This window comes from Rhinolophus ferrumequinum, chromosome 16 (assembly GCF_004115265.2).
Source record: "Rhinolophus ferrumequinum isolate MPI-CBG mRhiFer1 chromosome 16, mRhiFer1_v1.p, whole genome shotgun sequence".
NCBI classification, from domain to species: Eukaryota; Metazoa; Chordata; class Mammalia; order Chiroptera; family Rhinolophidae; genus Rhinolophus; species Rhinolophus ferrumequinum.
The window spans coordinates 9,314,129-9,334,390 of NC_046299.1; positions in this window are offsets into that span (position 1 = coordinate 9,314,129).

The window sequence follows — 20,262 nt, forward strand, 5'->3', positions numbered from 1 at the left end:
GGCTGCCCGTGTAATCAATCTTAATTTGCAATCACTGCTGAGTGCCCACACGAGCGCAATAATGTGCCCCATCTCACACATAAATCTCTCAAGTGGAAATTAAGCAGGTGGATGTAAGTCTCCAGTGGGCATTATTCAACGTCCCACGGGGTGGCAACAGGATTGAGGCTGAAAAATCAACTGGACCATCAGGAGAGTGCTGGTCCTGCCCTGTTCAGAGCCACAGCTGATTTCAAAGTCAGAGCAGGGACTTGGGATAGATGCCCCTCTCCTCTGGGAGGCAAGTGTGCCACAAACCAGGACTCCCTCTGGATGGCTGAGGCCACTTTGAAGAGGCGGGTAGTAGAGTAGAAAGAATGCTGGTCCTAACACCAGGCAAAGTGCTCACCAGGCAAAGGCCAACAACGTTGGAAGCACCTGTTACTTTGGAGACAGAATCTGGACATTACAGAGGTCATGGGTTTCTATCAAATACCCCTTCTTTGGGAAAACATCCTTTCTCTGCTGCTCTGTGTGTCTGGTGACCTTGTGGCTTACACGGCCTCATCTGCTCCTGAGTGGTAAGGGTGACCCACATCTCAGTCCCTGGCCACAGTGATTGGGCACAAGGATGATCATGTGACCCAAGCAGAACCAATCAGAATCTTCCCGTGATATTTTATGTGCTTGGGATTGGGAGCTGTGAGGACCATGCAAGCTCAGAGTGGCTGCTGGCCAGTTTAGCTGCCATGTGGAAAGAGCCAGCCCGAGAATAAGCAACATAGAGGAAGGAGAGCTGAGCTGGGAGACAGCGTCAAATTCCCAAAGCCATTGTTTGAAAGCCAAAATTCTACATTCCATGAGCCAGTGCATCAAATTTGTTTTTGCGTGTCTTTAATGATAGTAAAAAACATAACGTTTACCCTCCTGACTGTTTTCAAGTGTGCAATTCACTGGTATTAAGTACATTCACATGGCTGTACAACCATTACCACCATCGTCTCCAGAGCCGAAACTCTGTACCCATAAAAAAATAACTCCTCATTCGCCCCTCCCTCAGGCTCTACTGTCTGGCTCTATGATTTTGATTACGATGACACCTCTTGTAAGTGGAATCATACAATATTTGTCTCTTTGTGACTGGCTTATTGCACTGAGCATAATGTCCCCAAGGCTCATGCTGTAGCAGGTGTCAGAATGTCTTTCTTTTCTAAAGCTGAATAATATCCCATTGCCTGTATGTACCACATTTTCTTCATCTGTTCATCCATTGATGGGCCTTAAAACGTTGCTTCACTTTCTGGCTATTGTGAATAATGCTGCAATAAACATGGATGTACAAATATCTCTTGTAGACCCTGCTTTCAATTATTTTGGGTGCACACCCAGAAATGGAATTGCTGGATCATATGATATTTCTGTTTTGCACATCTTTTGTGCACAGACTGCTTGCCATGTTTGTCATCCCCCCTGCTCTCCCGTCTGTGATCCCATGTGACTTCTGCATGACTTGTTCCCTCTTATCCTGCAGCCATGACACTGCCTCCAGGCAGCCCTCCCCATCCTCTATGAACAAATCACTCCTCCAGTGTTGCCTGTACCTTCATATTTCCTTGCCCTATAATCAGCTGTTCAATGATGTCTCTCCCACTCGGTCCACAGCCCCTAGATAGCAGGGACCTCCTCCTAACTACCTTTGTATCTGTTCTATTCCATCTTTGTTCTCCAGAGCCCAGCATAATGCTTACACATAGTAGGTACATAATACACACATACTGCATTGAAATATGCTGAATCTCATATTAAACGAGGATGGGAATTACCCACGAACTGCAGGATGTGGGCTTTTAGGTGCTAAAAGGCTCAAGCCAGGCAGCCCCAAACAGGCTGAGAAAGGCGCTTCCGCACGAAGCAGAGCTCGTGGTCGGTTTGCAGTGGGAATAAACTAAGTGCCTGCTCTCCAAAGACACCCCACAGGCGCTGCGTGTCCAGCAGAACCCGCACGCTGCAGCGAGCCACTTGGAGATGGAGAGGAGCGAGAGATTTCTACTCACAGTTTTTCATCCACATCCATCTACAAGGACCGAGTGGAAGCTGACTGCTAGATAATTACATGAACTCAGAGCCCTGAATTGGCTCCGTGAAATTGGATTCAAAGGGGAAAAAAGTATAAAGGGAATCGTTAAGCATTAAAATCCCGGGAAATTTACCCTAAAATAATACATGTCAGCCCAGACTGAGAGGTTTGCTGGATGCTGAAACCACGAGACCTTTACTGACTCATGAGTGCAAAAGATGCAGAAATTCAGCTGGGCATCAGAGTCACCTGGGGAATTGATTCAGCTGTACGGGCAGGCCCAGGAAGCTGCATTTTAGCAAACAACCAGTGATGCTGATAGAGGTGGCCAGGGAAACGGGCATCAAGCAGCACAATGCAGGGGGACAGTCACTCTCCAGAACCCCCATCTGGGGCTCAGCTCTGGCACAGTCATTGCTGTGCCCAGCAGTCCCGACTAAGCAGGGGACATGCGCGGGGGCATCACCCACCTTCTGGTTGAAAATATGAACTTTTGATCAGGCAGACATGTGGACGTGAGGCTGCCCTCACGTGGGGATGGGATAATCCCTGTGATCTGTGCCCAGAAGGCCGTCTCCACAGACGTCCCCTGGGTCGTTCTCAATTCCAAAAACGGCAATGAGCTAACAGGAGGTAAAATCACACGGGAAGCAAATGCAGAATGGGTTTTTTTTTTAATTAACACTATTTGATATTTCAGGGGAATTAATTAAACAGAACCGTTTCCATCCAGTAAGTTTTCAGATATGCTCCAGAGAGTAACGTGCTCCTGGAATGTGTCAGACACGTGATGAAGGCAGTGGTCGAAGACGAGGTGGAGGCAGTGTTGGGGCTTGGGCAGGGGCCCTTCTTGGGGCGATTAGATTTTCAGGGGTGCATCCGGTTAGACCTCGATTTACCATTTCTAATCTCCTCATCTCACTGCATTGAATGGCAAGCCTTTGGCGTTGGGAAACACTGAAGAGATGACACAGCAACGGAGAGAACACTTTCAATCCCAGCCCCAAAAATATTCACACACCCTCCGGTTAACATTAAAAGATTTTCTAAAATATCTGGTGAGAAGATGCTGCTGCCAACTTAAAAAAAAAAAATTGGAAAGGCTTTAGGAGATGAGCTGTTTAGGTTTGAGATTGTTCTGCAGACCTCGGAGACTAAGGAAGCATTAATCAGATGGTAAAGAGTCTCTCTAAATACATATACTGGATGAGAATTCAGATCGCAGGGCCACCGTGGGAGCGGTTCGGTGCTTGGGTTTGAACTCAGACAGATCTGGGTTTGAATCTATTTTTTTAAATCCACTTGTTAGCGGTGTGGCCATGGGCAAGGTACATAACCATTTTAAAGCTCAACGTCTTTCTCTGTAAAATGGGTGTAATGATGAGTAAAAGGAATCACACAGACCTGGAATGTCTTCATCTGTAAAATGGGTATAACAATACCATAGCAACTATGAAAATTAAATGCAGTAATAACCCTGGCAGGGAATGTTTCTTGATTTTTCAAATGCTCTTCTTTGAAGATTAGTGGGATGCAAGGACCTCTTGCTATTGAAGTCAAGTCCAAATACTCACTTGCTCCTGCTGTCCCCCAGGCAGTGGAAGTATGACTTAAGCACAGCTACTTAGATGCCCCAGCCTAGACGTGTGACCCAGGAGTGAGAGGAAGTAAAAAGGGAGTGGGCAGTATAGGGTCCATTCTGTCAGTGGCTGTGGCTGCATCCCAGGTTCAAGGGCCACAGTTTGTGCCCTGGGCCTCCCGGCCAGTGGGTATCAGGGGATTCTAATCAGGCTGGAACAGGGAGTGACCATTGGTTCTGGCTTCCAGACTCTCCTTGCTCCAGGCCATAACCCGAGCATAGGTTTCCAGCCTTCTCACTTTGCTTCCAGATCTCCTTCCCCAAAATTCTGTTTCTGCTGAAATGAAACAGGGTTGGCTTCTGTTTAGCTGAGAACCCCACCTGGTACAGTGCTTAAGAACTGTTGGACCAATATTTTTGGGACTTTACAGAGCTAACAAATGACCTTCCATTTATCTCCTCTGGAGTTAGGAACTAATTGAAAAATAAAACCCAGATGACCCACAGAGGTCAAAATATCTTCTCTACTCCACTTTCTCACTGTAAAGGCTGGGCTGGAACCCCCATCCGGGCCTCAGCTCTGTGGCACGGCCATTGCTGTGCCCAGCGGTGTGCTCAGAGGTCCAAACTAAGCAGGAGACGTAGGCGGGGGGGGGGGACTCACTCACTCTCTGGTTGAAAATAAGAACTTTTGATCAGGCAGACACGAAAGCCTGGGGTCAGGTGAACGGCGGGTCCTCGCTGACAACGATTAGTGCATTTATTTAAAATATCATTTGGTGTTCAGTCAGATCACCTATGGCAAGATTTTTCTTTTTGTTAGTAGTGGTAGCAAATTTAAAACTATCACTATGATATTGTGATATAATAAGAAATATACATGTGGTCTTCCTCCCTGGTTCCTGGCACAGAGCTTTTAAAATCCTGGGGGACAGTAATGCTTTGAGGTAACCTCACAAAGGGATCCGGTTGCCAGAAGAACCAATCATGTGATTAGGGACCGGAGCTTTCAGCCTCACCTCCTGACCTCCCAGAAGGGGAGAGGGGCTGGAAACTAAATCAATCACCCGTGGTCAATGATTTCATCAATTACGCCTATGTAATGCAACCTCTGCGAAAACCCTACATGAAGAGGTCTGGAGAACTTCCAGGTTGGTGAATGCACACATGTGCTGGGAGCAGAGAGGTGGGGTGGCACACCTCAAACTCTGTGGGACAGAAGCTCCTGGGCTTGGGACCCTTCTAGACCTCCCCTCTGTACCTCTTTATCCTTCGGTTCATTTGCATCCTTTGTAATATCCTTACTAATAATCCAGTAATAGTCAATAAAGTGTTTCTCTGGGTTCTGTGAGCTGTTATAGCAAAATTATTGGACCTGAGGAGGGAGTGTGGGAATCCTGATCTGTTGCCAAGTCAGACAGAAGTGTGGGTAACCTGAGGACCCCCCGTTCCCAATTGGCATCTACGTGAGGGCGGTCTTGTGGGGTCTGCACTAATACCAAACAGGGAATGTCAGGATTGAATTACATTGTAGGAGGCCCAGTTGGTGTACCCAGAGAACTGGAGAATTGCCTGGTGTGGAAAACCCACACATTTGGTGTCAGAAGTATTGTGAGTAGAGAAGCAGTTTTCATTCAATGCCTCATACCAAAGAATTCAAACCCCTAGCAGAAGTGAAAATCCCTGACTTTCTACCTATTTTTACTTAAAGAAAACAGAACACACCGTATGAGTATTTCTCTTCAATATCGTGCACAGAAAATCGAAGAGCAGCCTAAACCACATTACCATAGAAATGCCTGCTCTACATTTCTATACCAGAAAGGAAACCTCAAAGAAAAAAAATCCCAAATTTGGATCTATGAAGAAAAAGTATAGTATGGAGTTTCATTGTGTTATCTCTGCTATTTTCCCCACTAATAAACCTTTCAGAATTCCATCCATATTTTAATATTTGGGTTTAAATTAATTTAAAATAATTTATATATGAATCAAGTGAGGTCATGGAAAATTCAGATTCAAATTAGGCAATGCACAAGGAAGGTGTAAACTACCTGGTCCCAAGGAAGCTGTAAACTACCTGGTCTACTACCTGAGACTGTATCAACCAGAGTCCTCCCGAGAAGCAGAACCAGCAGGACAGATGTAGATATACACACATGTGTGTATGGAGACCATATACACAGATGTATCTTAAAAAATTGGATCCTGTCATCGTGGAGCCTGGATATTCATAGAGACAGCACGTGGACACTCAGGCAGGAGCTGATGCTGCAGCCCTGAGAATTTCTTCTCCAGGAAACCACAGTTTTTGCTCTTAAGACTTTCAACTGATTAGACGAAGCCCACCCACATTACAGACAGTAATCCCCTTTATTAAAGTCAACTGATTATAAACGTTAACCACATCTACAAAACACCCTCACAGCAACACTTAGACTAGGGTTTGATTAAACAACTGGGTACTGTCATCTAGCCAAGTTGACACATAAAATTAACCATCATCACAGGCTTAGCAGAAACCAGCAATTTACTTCAAACCTTTCCCCTATACCATAATCCAGCCAATGAATTTTTGGCAAGCTGCATGAATCATAAAAATTAATTTGATTAACTACATCCTGCATTTCGTTCATTTTGCCAATATAACTTTACATGTGTGTACATATATACGTGTGTACATACACATGTATGTGACCCAGGCATCATTTACACACACACACACACACACACACACACACACATACATCATCTGATACAATGTAACTTTCAAATGTGTTTGCTCCATAGAGCATGGCAATTACAGTTAATAATACTGTATTGCATATTTTAAAACTGCTAAGAGAGTAGATCTTATAAGTTCTCATCACAAGAAAAAAATCCCGTAACTATGCATGGTGACAAATGTTAATGACTTATTATGGTGATCACTTCACTACACACAATTGTCAAATCATTATGTTGTACACCTGAAACTAATATAATGTTGCATGTCAACTATATCTCAATTAAAAAAACATGTGTTTGTTCCAAAACCCTTTTCTTGCTCATTTCCTCCCCAAAGTGGCTGTATTTTAAGTGAACATTTTAAGTTATTTTTCTATGGATGGTGCTTTGGGGTTTATCACATCTCTTTTTTTTTTTTTTTTTTTTTTTTGCTATAATGATATTTAACTTGCATTTTCATTTCAAACCATTATGTATTTACTGTTTCAAGCCTGGAAAATTAATCTGCTCTCTGCCTGTCCCTCAGAAATCAAAGATTTGCCGTATTGAGATGCAAAAAGAGAAAAACGATGCTATTTCACGTGTAACCTGTGACTCTCATACAGCGGGACATTTGTTGTCCATTAACCTCTTGTTTCATTACTCTGACAAATGTGATTTAAAAAAAAGAAAGAAAGAACGAACCAGACAAGAAAATCAGTTCTGGCTTCTCCACAATAAACATGGGTCAGACGACAATTATTCATTACCACTAAGATTCAAAGCACAGTGAGACCGAGTCATTTCTGGTATTTTGGCAGGGTTTGGTTCTAAAGTGGGAAAAAAAAAAGAAAGCCAGTGGAACTCCTTGCTTACCCAAGCCTTATCGATTCGTTTCCCCCAGACTTTAGGATGAGCAGTCTGTTAGAGGACACCCTGGACAAGCCACAATTCAGTGATTTAATTAGCTTTAATACTAACACTTGCCCACACATAGTCCTTCTGGAGATCCACTGCAACATCAGGGCATAAACTGGCAGAGGCCTACAAAAGGGGACGTCTGGCTAGAACTCTCACCTCTGGACTCTCATAAAACCAAAGAAATATCACCAGCCTCTCCCATCTTCAATTTCCAACGGATTATTTCCCCTTAACCTCCCGCCAGGTGAGGAATGACATCCTCTTTGGGTCCAGCCGATAACTCAACACACGGACACTCAGAAACACACTAACTTCCCTGTTTTTTCCAAAACATGTTTCTCTTGGTTGAATTGATATTTACGGGGGCCCTTTGCATCAGCCTAGAAAGTGTTCTAGTACAGACACAGTATAAATCTATGTGTGCCTGTGATTTACCTTGAAGGAAACCAAACACTTTGCCTACCTCAACTCTCCACAATGAGCTTGGAATTCTTTTTGCTTAATCAGGGAATGGTCCAGAGAGTTGCAGGTTGTGGGATTTGTTTGTTTTTAATAATTTGGAGTTATTTTATTTAATTATTTCCACTTGATCTGGAAAATAACTAATATTGCCTTCGTAACAAGGCAATATTTAGAAACATTTCCCGGTTTGTACAATGTTTGTCGATGGTTTTAAGGAATTAAATAACTGGAAGATGAATTTAAAAACAGAATGAACTCCAGAAGTCCTTAATAAGAAGTATATGCCATCCTAACCAGGACAAATGGCTTTCCTTACTTTTAACATTTGTTACATTTATTATATGTTTGGTCCCTCCCTCGCAGAAAGATGCATAACTGAATCGATAAGAGCAAAATACCAGGTAACAAAGTTTTATGAGTGACTCAAAAGATAACATAATTTCCAAATAGTTTTTCACAAAATTTTCACACTTTTTCAGGTTGGTCTCTTTATTTCACTTCAGTAGCTGATAAACTGCCCACACTCCTGGAAATCTTAGAAAGGCGTAAAAAAATTCTTCCCTTGCAGACATCAGCATGTAATGATCTACATTTTCTAGAACATTCTACTTTGTAAAACTTCGGGACAAGGCACAGAGATACTGTATACAACTAATAAGCTGTCGGTTTTGAACAGTTGCAATATTAGGTCTGACTAACCACAAATATGCCCTATCACATCAATTTTGCCTAAACGAGTCCAACAAAAAACACAGCTGGTGATGGGGAAGCTGATAGAAGGTTGAGTGGCTGCGACTACCCTTTCTTTAGGGGTAAATATAGTGTTCTTAAAATTCGGGTAGTCCATCGCCTCCTCAGAAAAAAAATGAAAGCTCATAGGGAATGCATTGCAAACATCACAAGAAATGGAGGAAGGAAGGAGAGAAGAAGAAAGGGAGAGAGAGAGGAGAGAGGAGAAAGGCAGACAATCGTCTTTTGCATGCTCACTGGAGGAAATCCAATTTACTTTCTGCAGTTTTAAAAATAAAATCCAGGATAACATTAAGAAAGGAGAAAACATTTTTTCAATACAAGGATATAGAGAATGAAGGTCCCATGCCAGCCTTAGGGCAAGCGGCGGCTTCTCCAAGTCTCGGGCTTTCAGCAGCCCTGAGTCAAGCTGAAGCCTTGTTTTCTGTCTCCAGATGTTAATGAAAGAGAGGAGAAAATGAAAAGAGGAAGATTCAAAAGGCACAAGTAAATAAGAGGCTATCCCCACAAGAATCAAATCAAAGGAAATCAGAAAACGTCCAGAATGCCAATTCAAAATTTTTACTTAAAATAAGATTAAGGGTAAATGTAGATTTCCAATAAGCTTATCTGAAAATATTTTAAAGAAGTGTCAAAAGTTATTGGGTGGCCGGATGGCTCAGTTGGTTAGAGCATCGGTTCTCAACAACAAGGTTGTCGGTTCAATTCCCACATGGGATGGTGAGCTGTGCCCTCTGAAACTAGACTGAAGGACAATGACTTGGAACTGATGCGCTCTAGGAGAACACACTGTATCCCAATAAAAGTTTAAACAAAAAAAAATTTTTTTAAGTTATTTAAACTGGCTATTTAGTAATGGTTAACACAAAAGGAAGAGGAAAGAGTTGCCTGGCTGAATTAAGTTTTAAAAATTTAAGTACTTTAAAATACTTAATACTCAGTTTATCTGAGATTAGGGGTCTGGCCATTACATCCACAACCCAACCCCCAACCTATTATACTTGGCTGTAATCCAAATGCTTGGTTGTTCCTCTCCCCTGAGGTTCAGGTCACCACGGACAGGACTCACCTAGACTAAGCACTTATTTATTACTTACCTACATACAAAGCACTACCTAGTTCCAATTGTATATTGGAGACATCTTCCAGAAACAGAAAATCAAAACCAGCAAAGTCAAACACCACAATTAGTAATACAAATACTGTTACTGACCATTACCTGGCTAAGGAGCTTCCTGGTGGTCAAAGCAAAACAGGAAACATGATCGGAACACAGGTCTCATTTGATCATTTGGCAGATTCAAAGAGATCATTTGTCACCCTAGATTCCTCACGGTCCCTTGTTCTTCATAACCAGTTAGGCAAAGCCTAACAATTCTTTCCTCTCTTTCCATCTGCCTCTTCTCTACTTCCACCACCATCACTCCAACTCAGCCTCAGCACTGCTCACCTGCATTCTTTCAGTACCACTTCCCATATGCCAAAGATATATGCAAAAGGTGATTCATCACAGCATTATTTATAATAGGAAAAAGCTGTAATAACTTAATTGACCCCCACTCACTCACTTTGGTCTGTATATACAATGGAATACTTTGTATCATTTTATAAGATGTGGCAGAAATATATAAACTGACATAAAAATTAAGTCTGGGATATATTAAGCGAAAAGGCCAATTAGAAAATAGTATTTGATTGTTCCTACACAGAAGAACAAGTACCAAGGCATAAAAGATTGGTCGTCTTTGGTTGGAAAGCATGGCTGATAATTGTTTTGTTCTTTTTGCTTGTCTATAATTTTTGTAATGAACATGTATTACTGTTATAATAGGTAGACGTGCATAAAGGAATTTCTTTGTGTAAGGAGAGGGAGAAAGACAGAAACTCCAGCTTGTCACAAGAAACTCCAAAAGGATCCACATCTTTCATGATCTAGCCCCTGCCTTCTTCCCTCAGCTTCATTTCCTGCTCTCCCACCCTGTCCTTTACCCACCATTAATGCTGGAATAAATGTAGCTTTTCAAACAGGGGCTGCTCTCTCATCGCCCTGTGTTTTTCAGGTGCTTCTGTCTCTGCCGTCATGTCCTTCCTTCTTTAACTTGACAAACAACTTTTCTGATGATGATTTTGCTTCCTGTTGGGCCTTCACCTCGAGAGAGACTATTCAGGTCAAGCAATCCCGTCGCCTGACCCTCTCTCACAATGTCACTCTTCAAAGACTTCTGCTTTTATAAATCAGCTTTTGTGTGCTTGGTCCATGTGAGTCACCCCTGACAGAATCACTCTGTAAGTTTTAACCCATCACAGATGTGGGGTTCACACAGCTGACGCCCAAGTTCTCCATCATTGGTAAAGCACTAAACGTCATCCTATGGGCCTTGTTAAAACAAGCCGCCAACTCTCCTTCCTCCGCAGGCAACGAAACACCCCAGTATCACTTTTTGGCCAGACTGGAGCCCCAGTTTTCCAGTATCATTATGGAAAATCTCAATAACTTATTGGACAAGGCGGAGGTTTGTCAACACAGCAATGTATCGGAAACAGATTTCATCGTACTACAGATAATGATGGAATGGCAATTCCTAGACATAAGTCCATAAGAACTAGACATAAGTACTTTGGGTCCTTCATTTAATGTATACTTTTGAGCAGTGCGTGTGTGCCAGTGTGTGTGTGTGTGTGTGTGTGTGTGTGTGATAAAGATAACACAATTTTTGCTTTCACTGTAGCTTATTCAATCCGACATCTTGGCCTTTCCTATGAACCACCACAAGTCTTAGACAATTTTTTAGTCACCAAGCTGCCTCCAATTACAAACACAAAAGGGGGGAGGGAGGGGACGCAACAGGAGCAGACTTGAGCAAGAATCCTGACAACGCTTTGTTTCTGGCAGAAACTGTACCAACTTCCAGGCCCCCACCCATACTGGTAAGGAATATTATCTCTAAAGCTCGATCACATGATGTTAGAGGAAAAGTTGGATACACATAGCTTGCTTCGAGTAATGGTCTTTAACCAGACACGTGTCTGGCCTCAGTCATCTGCTGTATTTTGCCTTGTGAAGCTGTGAAATGTCTGAGAATCTCCCCTTGCTGTTAGAATAAATTTTTAATACATCGTCAGAAAGGATGTCTTAGTCAGCACAGGTTATGCTTGTGACCACTTTGGTGAAGAGAGAAATGGCAGCCACAGAAGCACACTTCTCAAGCTCAAAAGATCCAAATGGGGGATATCAAACTCAGGGACGAGGGTCTTTTTGCTGCTTATCAGGACAGATTTGAAGCCTCCACCCAAACCATAGAGATTGACAACTGCAACGTACCCGAGCTCGCCTCAGAGTTAATAGTCCACGCCACATATTTTCAGCCCCCCATAAGTAAGCAAAAGTAATGAATGGTGATTGCCATGGAGGCATTTTGTTTAAAGCCTGGTCTCTTGTCTGCCTCATGAGAATGGGGATTAAAAATTCCTCAGTTTCACTAGTAGTCATGGAAATGCAAACTAACAGCAAGAGATGTCATTTTTCACCTGTCAAACTACTACAGATTTTTTTCAACGCTATTACCCCGTGTTGACAAGGATGTAGAGAAGCAAGCTTATGCTGCTGGAGGGAGTGTAAACGGGACCGCTTTTGGAAGGCAATGTGTCAACGTGCAGTTATAAACATGAAACTTTGTACATGCTCGAGCTTCGGATTTTCGTTTTTCCAGCTGAGAAAACAGAAAACCCAATTCCTAAGGACTTGCTCCATAAGGAAACGTATTATCTCACAATGCAAGTGTGGCTGTGAAAAGCTTCAGGACGGACCAGTGCAGGACCTCGTGACATTCACCACAGGCCCAGGTTCTCACCATCCGTCTGCTCTCCAGCATTAGCTTGTTGGCTCAGCCCTCTCGCTGCCACAGGATAGATGCTGGCAGCACATTTTCCTATACTAACGTCCAAACCCTGCCTGGTTTTTCCTCTCTTTAAGGTCTAGGGAGTCTTTTTCAAGAGCCTCCTACATGACGGCCCCTCTACCATCTCATTGGCCTAACCCAGGGGTTCCCTGGACCAGCAGCCTCAACGTCACTTGGGGACTTGTTAGAAATGCAGTTTCTTGGCCCCTCCTGGAACTAGCGAATCTGAAACTCTGTAGTCGAGGTGATTCTGCTCCTCAAGTTTGAGCACCACTGACCTAAGCCAACCAGCTGGCAAGGGGAATGGAGCCACCACGACTGGCTTCGGACTAATCATGACCCATTCCCCTGGCTGGGGCTGGGCGCCCCTCCTGGACACAGGGGTCTTACCTGGCTGCCCACCATCCTACCTGCCACCTGCATGACGAGCCCTTACATTTGCATTCCGTGGCAGTCAGAACACCTGGCAGTTGCACGGACAGAAAACCAAACTCAAAATGTTTTAATAATGAGGGGATTATTGACTCAGATAATAACATGTAAGGATTCATTAATTCAGATGCTTATCTCTCTACACTGTAGGTCAATTCCTTCCTCTTTCATATTCCTCATCTTTTCATGGGAGACCGAGGCGGGCGTGAGAGCCTGTGTTGCTTTTCAAACATGTTCACAAATTCTTTGATACGCCTCCTTCATACAGAGAAGCCTGATTCCCCTCGTCTTGAGAGCGGGCTGGACTTACTGACTCACTTCTAACAAACAGAACGTGGTGGAAGCGATGGTGTGTGACTTTCTAGACTGTGCCCTAAAAGATGCTGGCTTTCTCCTTGCTGCTCTCTCCTGGGTCACTTGCTCTGGGGAAAGCCAGCCTCCACGTTGTGACTACTCAAGCGCCCCAGGGAGAGGTCCCTGTGGTGAGGCACTGAAGCCCACGGCTAACCGCCTTGTGAGTGCGCCAGCTTGGAAGTGACTCCTCAGACCCAGTCAAGCCCTCAGATGACAGCAGCCTAAGGACTCACCAGAGACCCTGAGCCAGAACTGTCCAGCTAAGCTGCTTGGTAACTCCTGATCCATTGAAACTATGAAATAAGATTTGGAATTTCTTAAGCCATTACGTTTGGAGGTCATTTGTTATACAGCATAGCTAATAGACACCCATAATAGAATGGCTGGGGTTTCTGGGTGGTCATAGCCTTCAGTTCTACTTTACAAATTCGTCTTTTCCCAAGTCACATATGATTCCCCAGTAGGGGTGGCTTGAGGGTAAGTCAACCCCTACCACTGATTCTGGTCCATGGTGTGGCAAAACTCTTCCTTTCTTGTGCTGATTAGTTTTCGTTGAGACACCCTGGCATCTCCTCCTGCATCTAATTTCTGCAGCCTCTTCTTGCTCTTTGCCTGTTCTGCATCCTACCAGGGACCTACTGGAAAGAAAGTGCACCTCATTTCTACAGACTCTAGCTATAGAAATTTCCAGCCCTGCTTAAAGGTGAAGGAAAGGTTAGGATGACTTGTGATTCAGGCTAAGTTTGTTGGTATACTACAAATCCCACTTAAAAAAAAAAATAAAAAAATGGTGCGGACACCTGCTGATACATCAGCATTTTCTCGAATTTTAAAGCAAATTGACATGATCTTTCCTGCAGGCAACTCAATTCTTCTGACTTGGCTAAGGCTGTGCTTCTGTGTGCCTAGGGTGGAGGTGGCCAATGACTCTAGGCCATGTGTCACTAGAGGGGGCCCAGCAGGGTAAGGGGTACAGTGGGGAAATGGAGCCAGCCCACGTGATGTCTGTACACTGCACCAGAGCCTATAAACAACAAGAACCAGGTCTGGGGTGCCCAGACTGGAACCCCGAGCCTAACTCAGTGTCTCCCAGAGGATTTCGAAAGAACCACCTGGAAGTGCTTGTTAGAAATGCAGCTTCCTCATCCCCATGCTTGGACCACTGACTGGATCTCTGGGGTTAAATCTCGGCAGTATTAAGAAGTGTCTGGGTAACAGTGATTCACCCTAACTTTTAAGAACTATAACTATTTTGTAATTGAGGTATGTTCTACTCAGTGATTTTTGACAATTGTATACACCTGTGAAAACAACCCCCAAAATAAGATACAGAACATTACCATCACCCCAGAAAATCTTCCCTTGCTCCTTTCTGGTCAACCCCTATCTCCAGAAGCCATGACTTTGGAGTTTCTATTATCACAGAGAATTGTGTCCAGAACTATTGCTTTTTGAAACATTTAAGCTGAAAAAAAATAATAAATCTGTCATTTGAGACCTCTAAATAAGCTATTTCTGTTTGGCAGGAGGAAGAGACTTCAGTAGTCCATTTGAGGAGACTGTTTCCATTTTCCTGGGAAAACCAGCCAAATGGACCATTTAATGATGCAAATATAGAATCTTCTGAATTGGCAATGAGGTTGGAAATGCGATTCTGAAAAGCTGAAAGTGCACTGGGAGGGAGAATGTTACAGGTTTCTGTATTGGTGGCAGAGCTGCAGATCTTGTAGGAAAAAGGTGTCGAGGACAGTGAAGGAGTTGCTATGGCCTTCGCCCTCCCCAAGCCTTTGGAAGGGGTCCAGCCCAGGGTTAGGGGCTGAGACCCAAAAGCAGATGGGATTATTTTCATGAGAGACCTTGTGATACTTTGGGCTCAGACGAGGGAACACAGCAGGCTCAGCAAAGGTGGCCATTACGAATGTCATTTTCCCCACCGTGCTTCCTAAATAATATATTACTGACATCCATGGAAGCCTTTGATATTCATGTATTTATTTTGTATCAGGCCTCCACATTGAATGAATTGTCTTCTTAGTTCTCATCGCTTTCCAGTTAATTCATCGGGGTTTTCTAGATGCACAAGATTGTCCAAAGATATGAACACTTTTAATTTTTTCCTTTCTAAGTGCTATAATTTTTTCCTGCCTTGTGACTTTGGCTATTAAGTTATTTTAATATTCCACAGAATGAAGATATTGATGTTGAATCTTTGACCAGCCTGAAATGATAGGTTTGGGAATAGAGCACATATAATCAGAATAAACAGCAAAGAGGCCATGTCAGTAGTTTGGGTGTGATGTAATAATTGTTGATGTTGACTGAGAAAACAGAGAAGGAATGTATTTGAGAGATATTGTAAATTTTAAAAAATGTTGGATTGTGATAAGAGAAGGCAAAATCAATGTAACCATGGCTGCTAATGCCAGTGGTTTTACGGACAATAAAACCATGAAAACAGTTCTATTTCCCATCAACCATGCCTGATACCTTAAAAGAGGAGAGAAGGAAATTAAGTATACGTCTCAGTTCATGACAGATTCACGACCAAGGATTCAGAACAAATGAGCAAATAGCTTTATTTTCCACTTTATATCTATGGTATTACTCTTAACCTACCAACAAGCAAATCATGTTTTAAGAATTAACATTTGATTGTGATTATTCCAGTTCACAAAGCAAGCGTTTCCTTTGGGATTTTGGATGCACAGAAGGAGACTGATGTGGTGAATACAACCACTTCAAGTCAGTTTGTGGCGTACTAGCACGAACAGTCCATAAACAGCTCCATTTTTCTCTTTAGTACTTCAAAATTTCATTAATTTTTGTTCCCTTTACCCACTCCCATTCCACGATGTGTACACCCTCTCCTGTATTTAACGTACGGCTGCCATATATGACTTTATTTACATCTAGAAGCATCCTTAACAATATTTTACTAGGGTGGATTTTTTTCCCCCACAAATAGGATTGTGCTGGGTATCTCATCTGACTTTTTACTTTAATTCAATATTACATGCTTAAGATTTATGGATTTTTTGTATATATAGTCATTTTATTGCCAACCTCAACACCATATGTGTATTTATACACATGTACACATATACACATATGGTGTTGAGGTTGGCAATAAAATGACTATCTGGTGACCCTCCACCTGCTGGACGACTGCCAGAACCGTGGACACCCGCGGTGCCCCACCCCATCAACCTCCCTCCCTCAGTAGGTAACTGTATCCCAAATTTTTGTTTATTATTTTCTTACCTTTCTTTATTGATGTTGCCATGTATGTCATATACTCCTAAATAATATATTATCGAGTTGTGCATCCTTCTAAACTTTACATAAATGGAATTGTACATATTCTTATGCAACTTTTCAAAATTCAACATGACGTATGTGACATTCGTTCCTGCAGATGCTTATAACTGCTGTCTATACATTTTCGTAACTGTGCACCATAATTTATCCAATTCCCATCCTCAGACACATGGGTTGTTTCCAGTTCTGTACCATTCTGAATCTGGTATGAATGCCGTCAAGCACGCATACAGGAGTGTCTCTATGCCACTAAGTGGCATTGCTGGGGTAGGAATTGAACTTCACTGGGTGACACCAAATTGTTGTCCAAAGTGGTTGCAGCTGTTGACACTCCCACCAGCGCAGCACAAGTGTTCCGGTGACCCCGACTTCAAAGTCTTGACAGTGTCCGAGTTAACCGCGTGCCCGTGTTGTAGCAGTAAAACATGGCTTCGATGAGAACTTCCTTGATAACCAATGAACTTGACCATCTTTTTATGTGTATTGATCATTTGGTGAAGTGACTGTTCCAGTCTTCCGTCTTTTTTCTTTTTCCTGTTGGGCTTTTTGTTGGGCTTTGTTAGTAAGCAGATGATCATTTTCACCTGTATGGTATTCCATTTCACACATGTACCACATTTATCAATTCCTCCCACTATTGACTACTTAGCTCATTTCCAACCCTTTGTTAGGACAAGCAATACCGTGATAAACGCCCTTGTACAAGTCTCTTCGTGTAGGTAAAAAATTTCATTTGAAGTGGAATTGCTGGATCTTAGCATATGTGTATATTCTGTTTCCTAAAGGCTGACAAATCGCTCTTCAAAATAGCAGCACCAATCGGCTAGCCTCCTACAAGTTCATAATGTTTCCCATTCATTACCTCACATATTTGCCAGCACTTGACATCACCCACAAAGCAATTTTAGGGACACACCATCTCACTGAGTCTGTAAACAATCCTGGGAGGTAGAAAATTCAAAAGAGCTGACATTTTTCTAGTTCGTGACAATTTGCAAAGCACTTTCATTTGCATGATCTACCTCATTATATGCTGAAATCCTGTTGTTCATTCCCTTGCAAGTCACTCAGAGGCCAACGTACTTCATTGTCTGAATCCAATGTATGGCTCCATGCGGCCACGCGAATATGGATGTCTTGCCCACCCTGAGGACCCAAAAATATTTCCCAAAGCCTGTTCAGTCATGAACTGGTCTTTATCCTATACCCTGGGGAAGCAGGGTATTCTCTGTCATTGGGGTCTTCAAGAGGGAGGACATGGCTCTGTCATCCTCCTCCAGTGGACCCTGCCTCTTTCCAAACCACAGAGGGTGGAGGGTTTCTCAAATATGGAAAGGAATTTGGATACTGCTCAGCCAAACAGAAGAACAAGTTGTTCAACAAGGAGATTATAAATAGGAGGTGAGCTAAGGATACAGCGTTCCTGTCTTTTCCCCCTAAACGTAACCTTTTCCCTTCTCGTTTTCTTCATCCAATGTCTGGTGATGGGTTTGGAACAAAGAATGAGCCACAATATCATAATTACTGCAGCATTCCTACCAATGGAAGCTCGCTCATGAATGACTTATTTTTCTAGAGTTTTGTGACTTTGTTCCTTATGTTGGCAATATGTCATCCTAATGATTTTATTTTAACGGTAATGAATGATGACTCTGTTCCTGCGGCAAGGCAGCTGGCATCGCTTTTCAATCCCAAGTGAATCGCCGTTGTAGTAATGAATACCAACTTCATCAATAACATTTGAAAATACAGAACGGTGCTCTCTAGTCACTGTAATCTCTTTCTGTAATCTTTACACTCCATCATGTTGACTAATATTCTCTAGATTGAGCTTCCTTTTTTTTTTATTTACAAAATATTCTTGTATGTCTGCCTGAATTATAACTTCCAGATTCTGATTTCACTAATAATTTTTGAGTAGAGCCTTTTCACACAACAAACCAACTGCTGTAACTGAGACAACTTGGGCTTAGAAAAGTGAAGTGATTTAGTCCAGGTCCTAGGGATGGAGCCAGGATTTTAACCCTGGGTTTAGACTTCAAAATCTAGTACTTTTCTACTATGCCACTGGGCGGAGTTTTGTTGTTGTTTACTGTGTTTCCCTGAAAACAAGACCGGGTCTTATATTAAGGTTTGCTCCAAAAGACGCATTAGTGCTTATGTTCAGGGGATGGCATCCTGAAAAATCATGCTAGGGCTTATTTTCCGGTTAGGTCTTATTTGGGGGGAAACAAATGGTGCATTTTGTTACACATAGAATTCCTAAACTTTTATTTAATTGTCTTTCTAATCTTAAAGAAATTTGGATGCTATCAGTCCCTTTCTACAATACTTGAGTAGCCATACAGTGAAGGGCCACACCAACACTTCATGTGGCATCTCATCACATTCCTCAGAGATGCAGACTGGATGTTGTCAAACTCAACCTTCTAGAAAGCATCAAGTTGAGGGCGGGGAGCTCTCCCCCACCAACCAGCTGCCTTAACTGACATTTTCCTTCCCTTCCCCTGTGAGAATCAGTACCAATAAATCTGAGTCACTGCATTTCTAGCTACACAGCTTTAGATGTATAGATGTACGTTTTTGAATATCTTAGAATTCTGTCTGGAATGGGTGCAAATACCCCCATTTTCAGGTTTCAAATTTCAATCTTCAGATAAGAAATTGGTTTTCAGAGCAGTATTGCAAATCCAAGGAATTTTGACTCAAATTCAGCTTAGCAGACAAAACATAGTGCTTTTATAAGAATATGATGAATCATTTCAGATAAAGAGAGGGGGGACAGGCATACTTAGATGTCATAAGATTGTCATTGTAACAAGTATGCTCTCTTACATTTTCTCTTCCAGGCCCTTGTGCCTTTCGGATTGCTCTTTCCACAGCCTGAGAAGTAGCCCAACTCCTCACCCTCCAACTGCTTACCCTCTTCACCTCACCTTCTCATCTCAGAAGTCATATCCTTGTGATTGAAACCTTTCAGACGTCCATGCTAGTCCCTTGTGATAGTCACTTCCTGTTCCCATGGCAAAATATGCATTCATACATTCATTCATGCAATCACTCATTCATCCAGCAAATATTCACTAAGGGTCTACCACATGCCAGACACCACTCTAAGCCCTGGGATACATCCAGAAACTGCCAGAACTCCTGTCATGTGGAGATTACACTTCAACTGGGGACAACAACAAACAACAAATATAACATGGCAATGAAAAAAAAGTATTCTGGACAGTGATAAATGCCATGGAGAGAAACAGCATGGGAAAATGGGTCTGAAGCATGGGAGTGGAGAGAAGCCTTCCATTTTAAAATAGGAGCTCAGGGCAGACATCACCAAGTGACATTTGAGCACAAAGCTGCAGGAAGATAGGGAGTTGCCCACGTGAGGAGGAACATTCCAGACTGAGAAACAATCATCACAAGCTTAGGGCAGGAGACTCAATTGGCCGGAGCAGAGTGTAGGCGCAAGATGTGGTAGTCAGAGAGATGACAGGGTCAGGCTGTGGACACGTGGAGATGTTGCTTTTGCAATCAGCGAAACGGGGAGACTTCAGAGGATTTTGAGCAGAGGTGGTCAATTTCAGAATATTTTATCAGGACTTCCTGTGGGACAGATTATGAAATATGATCAAGGATGAACCCAGGGTACATTCGACCATGACAGCCTTTGTCGAACTGGGTCATACATGTTTGTTTCTGTATCTTTGTCCTTTATTGGACTGTGACTTGTCTTTGGATTCCCCGTGTCCAGCCTAGGGCAGGACACAGAGGCGAGAAATGTG